Genomic DNA, 12,205 nt, shown 5'->3' with positions numbered 1-12,205 from the left:
TCTAACCTTACGTTAGATCATAGTATTTTATTCCTTCATTTTTATTTTCTTGTCCGATCGAAGATTGTAAGAACAAATCCAACCGGTTTGTGGTGGAGAGTTCAAGCATTGAAGCTAGGAATAATCAAGACTTCTATTAATTTTACAGGTTCTTTAATTTTATTGTTTAAATTTATATATGCTCTGCACTGCTATTTATTTATACTGTCTGTCTGATATGGCTGTATGTAAGCATAATTATTGTTTAGGCTTGTTTAGCATGTCTGGCTAAATAAACTTAGATATCGGTATGTAAAGTAAGCAGAATGAAGGAATCAAAACTAAGTTGGTTTAATTTTGTTTAAAAACATAATCACTCTTTTTATGGTCTCAATTTACAGAGTTAATACCAAGGTTTTTGTACGAGAGTAAAAGACATAAAGAAGTTAAAATCAATAGAACGACGGTTTGAGCTTTTAACTGGACAGTGTAAATTGGACATTAATTTTAAATCAGGGCGAAAGCAATTTTTAGAGTTAATTAAATTCTAATCGTTTCCAAAAAGTATTTTTAAAGGTTAAATGTGAGGACGAGAGTTAAGCATTTAAGTTTAATTATATAATCTAAGTCAACAGAGCGAGAGTTTGAGACAAGGGTGTTTAAATGGTTAGCATTTTCTTAAAAAGAGTTTCTATAGATTCTATTGTTTTCAAAAAGTGATTTTGGACTTAACTAATTAGTGACAACGCACGTTAATATAAAGTCATAGTCTATTCAACAGAGTGAGAGTTTGAGAAAAGGCTTTTAACTCAATGGTGTCTACTGAAAAGATTTACTTTAAAACTACAAAACCAACGAAGATTTGATTCCCTAATTACGACGAACTGCATACCGATATCCGCTTATTTGATATTTAATCTAGATCTTATTTTAGTTTTATTTTTCCCCATAATCAACAAAGTATCATCCGCCTTAGCTTTACGAAGTAACCTTAGAAAAACGGTATATCGATTCATAAGTCCCTGTGGGATCGATATCTTTTATTACTACGCGATTAGACTGTGCACTTGCAGTTAATAGCCCAATAGACTCATAAAGTCGCGATCAAGTTTTTGGCGCTGTTGCCGGGGACTTTTATTTAGTCGATATCGTAACTCTTCTGTTACGCTGTAGAGACTAAGGCAATTTTTATTTCTTACTTTCGTTGATTTGTATGCCACATACTCGCTCACAAGGCGAACCGTATTACTTACGAATCAACGACGTTGAACGATATCTCTGAGTCTTACGACGAATTCGGGAGTATCGTGCTGCAAACAATCTTCCGCCAATCGAAATTCCTGATCTCAAAAATCTTCTTCCTTCGCCGATACCCGAGATGGCAGAACCAGCTCGTGCTCTTCGAGATTACGCCGCTCCATCGCAAGATGAGCCACATTCGAGTATTGCTCCACCCGCAATTGAAGCAAACAACTTCGAACTTAAACCTTCGCTATTACAGGAAGTACAACAGAATCAATTCTCTGGAAATCCTACCGAGGATCCAAACCTTCATTTATCCGTATTTGTCCAATACGCTGATACTGTTAAAGCTAATGGTGTCTCTTCCTTCCAACTTAGTCACCACATGGAATGAGTTGAAGAAAGTCTTTCTTGCCCGATATTTTCCTCCAAGCAAAACAGCTATGTTAAGAGCCCAGATAAGTGGATTTAAACAGAAAGATAACGAGTCTCTTTTCGAAGCATGGGAAAGATACAAAGACATGATGAGACTTTGTCCACACCATGGTTTAGAGGACTGGTTAGTAATTCATACCTTCTATAATGGTCTCTTATACAACACAAGGTTGACAATAGACGCCGCCGCAGGTGGCGCGCTTATGGATAAACCTTACACCGATGCTTATCAACTTATCGAGAGTATGGCCCAAAACCATTATCAGTGGGGAAGCGACCGAACAATGGTAGAAAAACCTCAAACGAAAACTGGCATGTACGAGATAAGTAGCCTTGATCATGTTAATGCAAAAGTGGATGCTCTTGCCCAGAAAATTGAAAGTTTAAATGTATCACCTCCAGCCACCGTGGTTGCCGTGACTCAAAATTGTGAAGTCTGTGGAATCCAAGGTCACACTCCTACAGATTGTCAACTCCTAACAGGAATCCAAGCAGAGCAGGTGAACTATGCACAAGGAAATCCTTACTCACATACCTATAACTCAAACTGGAAGAACCATCCTAATTTTTCATATAAGAGTAACAATGCTTTATACGCACCAGGACAAGCTCCCAATCAAGCCCCAGCTATACCTCCTTGATATCAAAAGCCGACCCCATCTACACCTAACAATAACGTTCCTAGGAAATCCAACTTGGAAATCATGATGGAGAACTTCATAGCTTCTCAACAACAAACCAATAAAGATTTCTTAAACCAGAATGTACACACTAACAAACAAATTAAACAACTAGCAAGTAAAGTAGATGCCTTGGCTACCCATAACAAAATGCTGGAAACACAAATCTCACAAGTAGCTCAATAACAAGCGCCTACTGCTGCCCCAACTGGTACATTTCCTGGACAGCCCCAACCTAACCCGAAAAGCCACGCTCATGCAATTATATTAAGAAGTGGAACAGAGGTAGAAGGACCATCTGATCCAAGAATTGAAAACCAAAACTCTAAAAAGCCAACTGAGGAAGAAAGTAAACCTAAAGAAAAGGAAGAGAGTAATAAGGAAACCGTAGAGAAGAAATAACCTTATGTACCTCCACCGCCTTATAAACCACATATCCCTTACCCTCAGAGGCTTATTAAAACCAAAGACGCGGGCCAATTTAAAAAATTGGTTGACCTACTGAAACAATTAAACGTCGCCATTCCTTTCACAGAAGCTATTACACAGATGCCCTCGTATGCTAAGTTCTTAAAAGAAATTCTTTCTAATAAAAGGAAACTTGAAGATAGCGAAACCGTTACACTCACTGCTGAGTGTAGCGCAATAATCCAGAATATGCCTCCTAAACTTAAAGATCCTGGTAGTTTCTCTATACCCTGTCACATAGGAAAAATTGTCATAGACAAAGCTTTATGCGATTTAGGAGCCGGTATCAGTGTTATGCCCTTGTCCATATGCAAGAGACTTGAAATGGGAGAATTAAGACCAACTAAAATGTCTGTGCAATTAGCAGATCGTTCCGTTAGATATCCTGTAGGAATTCTTGAAAACGTTCCCGTGCGCATAGGTCAATTCTACATCCCAACCGATTTTATAATTATGGACATAAGAGAAGATGAGGTTACACCCATTATATTGGGAAGACCATTCTTAGCAATCGTCGGTGCTATCATAGACGTAAAATGAGGAAGACTCACTTTCGAAGTAGGAGAAGAGAAAATTGAATTCATTCTTTCCAAATTTTTGAAAGCACCTGCAATAGAAGACACATGTTACTTCATGGATATCATCGATGAATGCATAAAAGAAACAGAATTAGAAAATGACGAATTAACTGAATATCGTGTAGAAAACAGACTTAACCAATGTTTAGCAATAACATCGGATCCTACGCAATGCCTTAAGAAACCTACCCTCGACTTGAAAACACTTCCCAAAAATCTGAGATATGAATTCCTAGACTCAGAACTTGAACGACCCGTGATAGTCAATGCAGACGTAGGAAAACTCGAAACCGAAAAACTCCTACATATCTTAAGAAAATATCCGACCGCACTAGGATACAACATCACCGATCTTAAAGGGATAAGTCCTTCTATTTGTATGCATCGCATCATGCTAGAAAAAGACTGTAAAACTTCTAGGGAACATCAGAGGAGACTAAACCCGATCCTGAGTGAGGTAGTGAAGAAGGAAGTAACGAAGTTATTAGAGGCAGGTATCATATATCCTATATCTGATAGCAAATGGGTGAGTCCTGTACACGTAGTACCAAAGAAAGGAGGTATAATAGTTATCGAAAATGAAAAAGGAGAAACTATAACCAAACGAATCGAATCGGGATGGAGAATGTGCATTGACTATAGGAAACTAAACAAAGCAACCCGAAAAGACCATTTTCCTTTACCATTCATAGACCAGATGTTAGAACGATTAGCAAAGCATTCTCATTTCTGCTATCTAGACGGTTACTTAGGCTTCTTTCAAATACCAATTCATCCTGATGACCAAGAAAAGACAACGTTCACATGTCCTTTTGGTACCTTCGCTTATCGACGAATGTCGTTTGGCTTGTGCAATGCTCCTGCAACCTTCCAAAGGTGCATGATGGCAATATTCGCCGATTTTCTCGAAAACATCATCGAAGTCTTTATGGATGACTTTTCCGTATGCGGGCAAAGTTTCGAAGAATGTCTTGAAAACCTAGAAAGAGTTCTAGAACGATGTGTAAAAGTAAACCTAGTACTTAATTGGGAAAAATGTCACTTTATGGTACAAGAAGGAATTGTTTTAGGACACATTATATCAAATAGAGAAATTGAAGTAGACAAAGCTAAAATAGAAGTAATCGAAAACCTTCAACCTCCGAAAACTGTAAGAGAAGTACGAAGCTTCTTAGGACATGCTGGTTTTTATCGACGATTTATTAAGGATTTCTCTAAAATAACTAAACCTTTAACCGGATTATTAATGAAAGATGCTGAATTCATCTTCGACAATAAATGTTTAGAAGCATTTCGAACGCTTAAACAAGCATTAATCTCCGCGCCCATAATGCAGACTCTGGATTGGAATGAACCATTCGAAATAATGTGTGACGCAAGTGACTACGCCGTAGGCGCTGTTTTAGGACAACGAAAGGATAAAAAACTTCATGTCATATATTATGCAAGTAGAACTCTAGATGAAGCACAAATGAATTACGCCACGACCGAGAAAGAACTTCTAGCAGTAGTATTTGCACTAGATAAATTTCGTTCTTACTTGGTCGGAGCTAAAATAATCGTTTACACTGACCACGCTGCCATTAAGTACCTCCTAACAAAAAAGAACGCTAAACCTAGACTCCTAAGATGGATCTTGTTGTTACAAGAATTTGATTTGGAAATCAAAGATAAAAAAGGAACTGAAAACGTAGTGGCAGATCACCTTTCTAGACTAGAAAATCTGGAACCGGAAAGAACATCGATCAACGATGACTTCTCGTACGATAAACTTATAGCTAATTTGGAAGAAAATAGAGCTGATGAACAAGTAGAGACCACCTTAGCTGTATGCGTTACACCATGGTATGCCGACTTTGTCAATTATTTAGCCACCGGAATGGTTCCACTTGATTTATCCCACCAACAAAAGAAACGATTCTTCCATGACATAAAACATTATTATTGGGACGACCCTTTACTTTTCAAAAGAGGCCCCGATGGTATTTTCCGTCGATGTATACCTGAAGAAGAGATAGAAAGTATAATACAACATTGTCATTCCGCTCTTTATGGTGGACACGCAAGTACATCCAAGACCTGTTCTAAAATCCTACAAGCCGGTCTTTATTGGCCAAACATATGGAAGGATGTGCATGCTGCTGTCAAGAAATGTGATAGATGTCAACGCACAGGAAACATATCTAGACGTGACGAAATGCCATAAAAGGGCATTTTGGAAGTAGAGATTTTCGACGTGTGGGGAATAGATTTCATGGGACCTTTTCCACCTTCTTTCGGTAACAAGTACATACTCGTAGCGATTGACTACGTATCAAAATGGATTGAAGCTATAGCTTCTCCAACAAACGACACACGAGTAGTAACTAGACTCTTTAAGAATATAATCTTTCCAAGATTTGGTGTCCCAAGAATAGTCGTCAGTGATGGTGGATCGCATTTCATATCTAAGATACTCGAAAAACTACTGTTTAAGTATGGTGTAAAACATTGAGTAGCAACACCTTACCATCCTCAAACCAGTGGACAAGTGGAAGTGTCTAACAGAGAAATTAAACAAATATTGGAAAAAACAGTCGCCACCTCAAGGAAAGACTAGTCATCAAAATTACCCGAAGCTTTATGGGCATATCTAACTGCTTACAAAACTCCCATAGGAACAACCCCATTTAAGCTTATTTATGGTAAATCTTGCCACCTCCCAGTAGAGCTAGAACATAAGGCCTATTGGGCTATTAAAAATTTAAATTTAAACTATAAGGCCGCCGGTGAAAAGCGAATCCTTGATATAAACGAATTAGAGGAACTTAGACGAGACGCTTACGAAAATGCCAGAATCTACAAAGAAAGGACGAAAAAATGGCATGATAAGCGCATATCAAGGAAAAGTTTCAAACAAGGCGATGTAGTCCTTTTGTTTAACTCTAGACTTAAGTTATTCCCAGGAAAACTACGATCTAGATGGTCAGGCCCTTTCCAAGTCACTAATGTTTTCCCTAGTGGAGCTGTGGAAATTAAGGGAAAATCTATGGAAACATTTATCGTAAACGGGCAGCGTCTGAAACATTATCACTATGATGAAAACAATGAAGACTCGCAAGTCCTTAAATTAGACGTATTGTCTCCTAAATCTATAGATTAACATTTACTAGTTTTATGTCGAGCTTGCGACATTAAACAAAGCGCTTCGTGGGAGACAACCCACAAATTTTTACTATCTTTTCTTTGATTATTATTTTGATTTTATTTAGTATTCATTCTTCATTTATTTTATTTTATAAAACTTTTCTTCTTTTCTTCTTTCGGCATCTGGCCAAATCCTGACTAAATTCTTGTTTTTCTTTTCTTTAGTTAACACTAACCTGATGGGACAAATTGATCGTATGGGTATCAAATTCAGAGGGAAAGCTCAGAAACAAAAGTTTGAAGAACTAGCAGAGAGAGAGATGCTACCTAGTTTCTATGCTGATGATTGGGCAATGACTGCCCTTGGACTAAGAGAGAGTGTCATGTATCTGCTGAGTCAAATAGGGTGGGAAACCACTCCTATTCGAAGACAATTTGTCACTTACCGGAGGCTAACTCTAGAATTCCTTAGCTCCCTGATCTATCTACCCAGCCATGGAAAAGGAATAAGCAGAGGTTTCATTCAGTTCAGGATGTTCAATATGGAGTATCAATTTAACATTCAAGACTTTACTAACCTTTTAGGGTTTCCTACCTCTTTTGATACATTCACCATGAGCCAAGAAGACCTTTTTGAATATAGAGAACTTGAACATTTTTGGGGAAGTTTGACGGGTAATGACGACCCTGAGGAACATGAGTTTCTTTCTGGAAACATACATAACCCAGCATTTCGTTATTTCCACAATATCCTAGCACACACTCTTTTTGGGAAGAAATCAAACAATACCACAGTATCACGTGATGAACTCTTCATCATATTTTGTGCTTCCCAGAACCGTCCAGTGAATGGTGCCACTTATATGTTGGCGAATTTTGACCGCCTTATTCAAGATGACCGAGCACCAATTCAAATAGGCGGATTGATAACCATGATTAGCAATGCTATCGGATTACGCCAACCCATGCTTGACTTGAGCCCTTTTTGTGGCATTGCGCCTATTAGTATGCCCTTCCTCTTCAACACTATGTTTATAGGAAACCTTGGACCTGAAGAGTTTGAGCTAATAATTAACAACCAAGTTCTTTGCCTATTCACCTTGCCTAGCCCGAGGACTAGTGTTCATAACCGAAACAATTGGCTCTACAATCTGAATGGAATACCTTCTCCTGTTAGATCTACTGAATCCATCCAAGACTATGAGATTTGTGACGACCAGATTCCTTATGTTGAGTCTGACCCTCAGACACCATCTGGTTATTATGATATTGACTCTCCACCTCATCCTATCCCGACCGAAGAGTCGGCAATACCTGATCTTAGACATCATATGCCCGGAACTGATTATAACACCGCCATTCAAGCCTTGATGTCAGAACAAGAAGCCATCAGAAAAGAGCTAACTAATATGGGACATGAATTTCTGGGATACATGAGCAGCATGACAAATCAATTCCACGAGTTGCTAAACCGTGTTAACTCCTTTGCTCCTCCGGCCAAAGATCCTACAAGTGGCTAGAAGTTTTAGTTAATTAGTTTTAGTTTTAGGGAATCTATAGTTTCATTTAACAATATTTTAATCTTAGTATTTGTTTTCCATGTTTTCTTTTACCTTCAAATGTTACATTATGTTTATGAAGCTATTGCATTATTGGTTTATTTTATTTTATTTTGTTCTATGCAATATCTACAATTATCAATAATGATATTTACTGTATGCTGCTTACATAGCCTATTAGAAAAAAAAAATATTTACACTATGGTGTAATAGAGTAGCATGCATGGTATTTCTAGAATATATCAATAGCAAAATAAAATAAACATAAGCAAAACAAAATAAAAACAATAAAATAATAAAAACATATTATGAAGCACCCACGTAAGTGACCGTTGCAAGCTGACTAGTGTGACGAGCGTCACACAAGCCATCACGGTCGTCACGCAAGTGCATGTGACACCCGTAACACCTTCTGTCACGAGCGTGACAGCTCCAGAATAGGTGAACGTTGGTGACCGTTAGGGACACGACCGTTACCCATCCACCTTTTTATTTTCCCCAATCATTCACCTTTACTCCATCCCAATCACATTCATCCACATTTATTTTCCTTTCACCCACTTCTCTTCCAACTTCCAAAAACTCTCCCTATAAATACCTACATTCCATTTCTCCCTAAACCACAACATTCCAACAAACCACTCTATACAAATACATTTTAACCCTCTTTCATTCTTTCAACCCACCTATCGATATGGTGGAAAACCAACAATTCGGAAATATCATCTTCCGATCCGAAGACGATAACTTCCAACGCGAGCAGTTCGAACGATTTCAACAACGAGGTGTCGTCTCTACCAGGTATCCTGATTTAAATTGTTTACAAGAATTAGGATTACTTCAAGGTGTACAATGGATGCTTAGGCTTGCTGATTTAACCTTTCTTTACACACACAATCAACCTACCTACCCATCACTCACCTTAGAATTTTTAAGTTCTTATTCTTACAACACTCCAACCGGTGAAGACGAGTACTTAACCGGTACCGCAACTTTCCGCATGTTCAACACCGAGTACTCACTATCCCAAGATCAGTTAAGTGACATGCTACAGTTCCCTGTAGGAGACCGGGTCCACCCAAGAATCCCTCTGAACTCACAGTGGCCCATAAACGCCTTCGACCTCTTTAGAAAAATATCCGGTGTGGAAACCGATAATTGGGATGCACTACTTGCTTCACACATACATAACCCAACCATCCGGTATTTTATCCGCATTCTGCAAAATACCATTTTCGGTCGACCCAACAACAGCAAAGTCAATGCCAAGGAATTATTCTTCCTCCACTGCGTCTTTGCAATGGATACAAAGGTAAACGCTGCCTCTTTCTTATTCCATCATATTCGCACCCTATGTGCTAGAGGCCGCCAACCTTTTGTGATTGGAGGATTAATAACCACCATAGCACTTGGCTTAAATCTAGGGGACCGCCTTCAAAATTTACAATCCTTGCCACCTCTTTTTATGGATATAAGCTATTGCCGTTCCAGCCGCCTAATCAAAAACAGGGTGGGCGGAAGATATTATCTTATGGTGAATAACCAAGAAGTCCCAAGCGTTGTTTTACCCAACATTGCCCTCACAGATGTCACCAACCCCAACCGATTCATCTATGATCTGAATGCTCCCGAAGCTACCGAGCCTACACAAGCAAACCCGCCCCCGGACGAGTTCGAGGAAATGGAGCAAGGTAATCAAGGTCCTGAGCAACAGTCAACCCCGCTAAACCCTTCCGACAATGCAACTGGTTGTCGCATTACGCGAAAAACCGGTGGGAAAACGAAACAACAGAGCCGCCACCGTGCGTTATTTATCCCAAAAGAGGGAAAGGAAACGCTCGAAGTAAACCTGGAAAAGACATGGGCTCACGACCAGAGAAAGATGGGGTCGGGAGTCGGTTATGCGAAGGGAAGGTATTAGCACCCCTATGCATCCGTCGTACTCGACGGGATCCACGCACAAAAGAAAGGATAAGGTTGCTAAAACTGATCAAACACCACACAAGGCTGGAAGGAAACACAAAAAGACAGGAGAAACTAACTCGGCAGGATATCGCATCCTGGGCCTACGTAGTCTGTCAAGCACAGGCATCAGAGTCGACGTAGTTCGGGACAGGGGAAACGTGCTCGCTAGGATGTCGCATCCTATGCATACGTATCTTCTCTGACCGGAGAAGAATCAGAGCGCTCGTAGCTCGGCTAACGCACGCCAAACAAAACCACACAGGAAACCGACTGCCAATCGGTGGACTTACGTCAGACTCCACACAAACAGGCAAACGTGGAAACCGAATGCCAATCGCTAGACTTACATCAGACTCCGAACCAACAAACACACGCACAGGAAACCGACTGCCAATCGCTGGACTTACGTCAGACTCCAAACACACACAAAAGGGTTGAAAACAAAAGGGCGCCCGGAGAGATCAGCTCATCTCCTGCCTACGTACCTCATCTGGTATGAGGATCAGGGCGGCGTAGTTCCCCTACGCAGGGAAAGAACTTCTATCCTAACCAGATACAAAGGGAGACACAAACTACTAGGGAGACTACGACTCGAGCCTAGAAGTTATCATGCATACGATCCCTATGTTAAGGTTTCTATCTAACTTGCACAGGAAGCAAGCTATCCTAAACAGCACCGGCAAACACATACAAGCACAAATAAGCAAGCACACACACTATATGCAAACAATTGGGGCTCATACAAGGTTAGGCTGTGAAACACAAGCCAACTGGAAAAGGGTGTAGTTAGCTCTTAACCCTAACATTGAGAGTTAGGGTGAAGCAGATGAAATGGGAAGTGAGGGTAAGACCTCACAGCTCTTATCCCTGGCCTGGGAGAGCTTCAAACATATGAAAGTGTGGGAGTTCAGAACGTAGGAACTCTTCTCCACATATGACTGACACAACAAAGATCTTGGGTTATTATCCACAATGCATCAACACAATGGTGTGAGCAGGGTGAATGACACAACTGAATAGCAGGGGATGGATTGCACATCCCTTCTATCTGCCAATTGCCTTTTAAGAGGTCTTTACCTGCTTGGCACAAAAATAAACATTCACAAGCATTGCCTCTTAAGGAGGGCTTCAGACAGGTGCCTGCCCACATAACAGGACAGGTCTTCCAGACTACATGCAGAGAAAATATACCTCAGTGGTTAAGCAACCAAGCAAAGCAAAATCAAGTTCAAAAGAACTCAAAGCAACTTAGGTACCTGTGAAAAATCTAAACCAATTAGTTCAACTGTACAGACAAACAATCAACAAGCAATAACAAACAGGCAGACAATGTTCACAATATGCAAGCCACAAGGCAAACTCAAATGAGTTAGCATCAACCTACAAAACAACACAAGGTTAGCCAATCATCAACCAATTAGTCAAACTCAAATGAATGAGCCACTCCATTCATGACAATGTGCCTTTGAACCTGAAATCCACAATCCAAACAGTGAGTCCAAACCACTAGGTCAAAGCCTAGGGTCAAAAGAGGGTCAAACATTCAAAACAGAACATGAAATTTAACATGAATCATCTTCATTCAATCAAGAACAAACCTAAAAAGGTCCCATATCAAAATCATTAACCAAAAGCATTTCATGATCAATTGAAGTTCAAGGCAATTTCAAAGCTCAAATGTGATCAACCAGAATGAAAAATCTCAATTAAATCAGAAATGATTCAAATAATTCCAACAAAATTCATGATCAATCTCAACATTCATAACATGCATCACACAAAAAATCAGGGCAATTAGAGATCATTTGGCATGGCAAACACATCATTCAAGTTGAACATCAGAAGGTGTGACACAAATTGTCACACCAACTTAGCACATTCATAAAACAGAATTGACAATTGATAAAAATACCAAATCAACACCAAAATGTCAAGCAATGTGTCTAGTTTCAACATGCAAAATTTCAGAAGCATTGGATCAAAGACAAGCATTTCACAACATGATAACCAAGGCAAGGTCAAGTATGTATACATGTGCAATCACCCTAGTACAAAATATTTTTCAGGCTAGACACAACTTTCCAATTTATACTCATAAAAAACTAGACAACATGAGGAATACAATGCAAAAAATTGGAGGTCATTTGGATTAATTTTCAAATTATGGTGAATT

The 12,205-nt window shown here is 39.5% G+C and overlaps 1 pseudogene; it reads right to left on the bottom strand.

Annotated features, from left to right (window-relative positions):
• Positions 1-1,671: 1,671 nt before the first annotated feature.
• On the bottom strand, positions 1,672-1,771 carry LOC127133298 (uncharacterized; annotated as a pseudogene).
• Between the last annotated feature and the right edge of the window lie 10,434 nt (positions 1,772-12,205).

Source organism: Lathyrus oleraceus, chromosome 3 (assembly GCF_024323335.1).
Source record: "Lathyrus oleraceus cultivar Zhongwan6 chromosome 3, CAAS_Psat_ZW6_1.0, whole genome shotgun sequence".
In the NCBI taxonomy this organism is placed as follows: domain Eukaryota; kingdom Viridiplantae; phylum Streptophyta; class Magnoliopsida; order Fabales; family Fabaceae; genus Lathyrus; species Lathyrus oleraceus.
The sequence above is the reverse complement of the archived record's forward strand: the minus strand, read 5'-3'. Positions and strand labels throughout refer to the sequence as shown.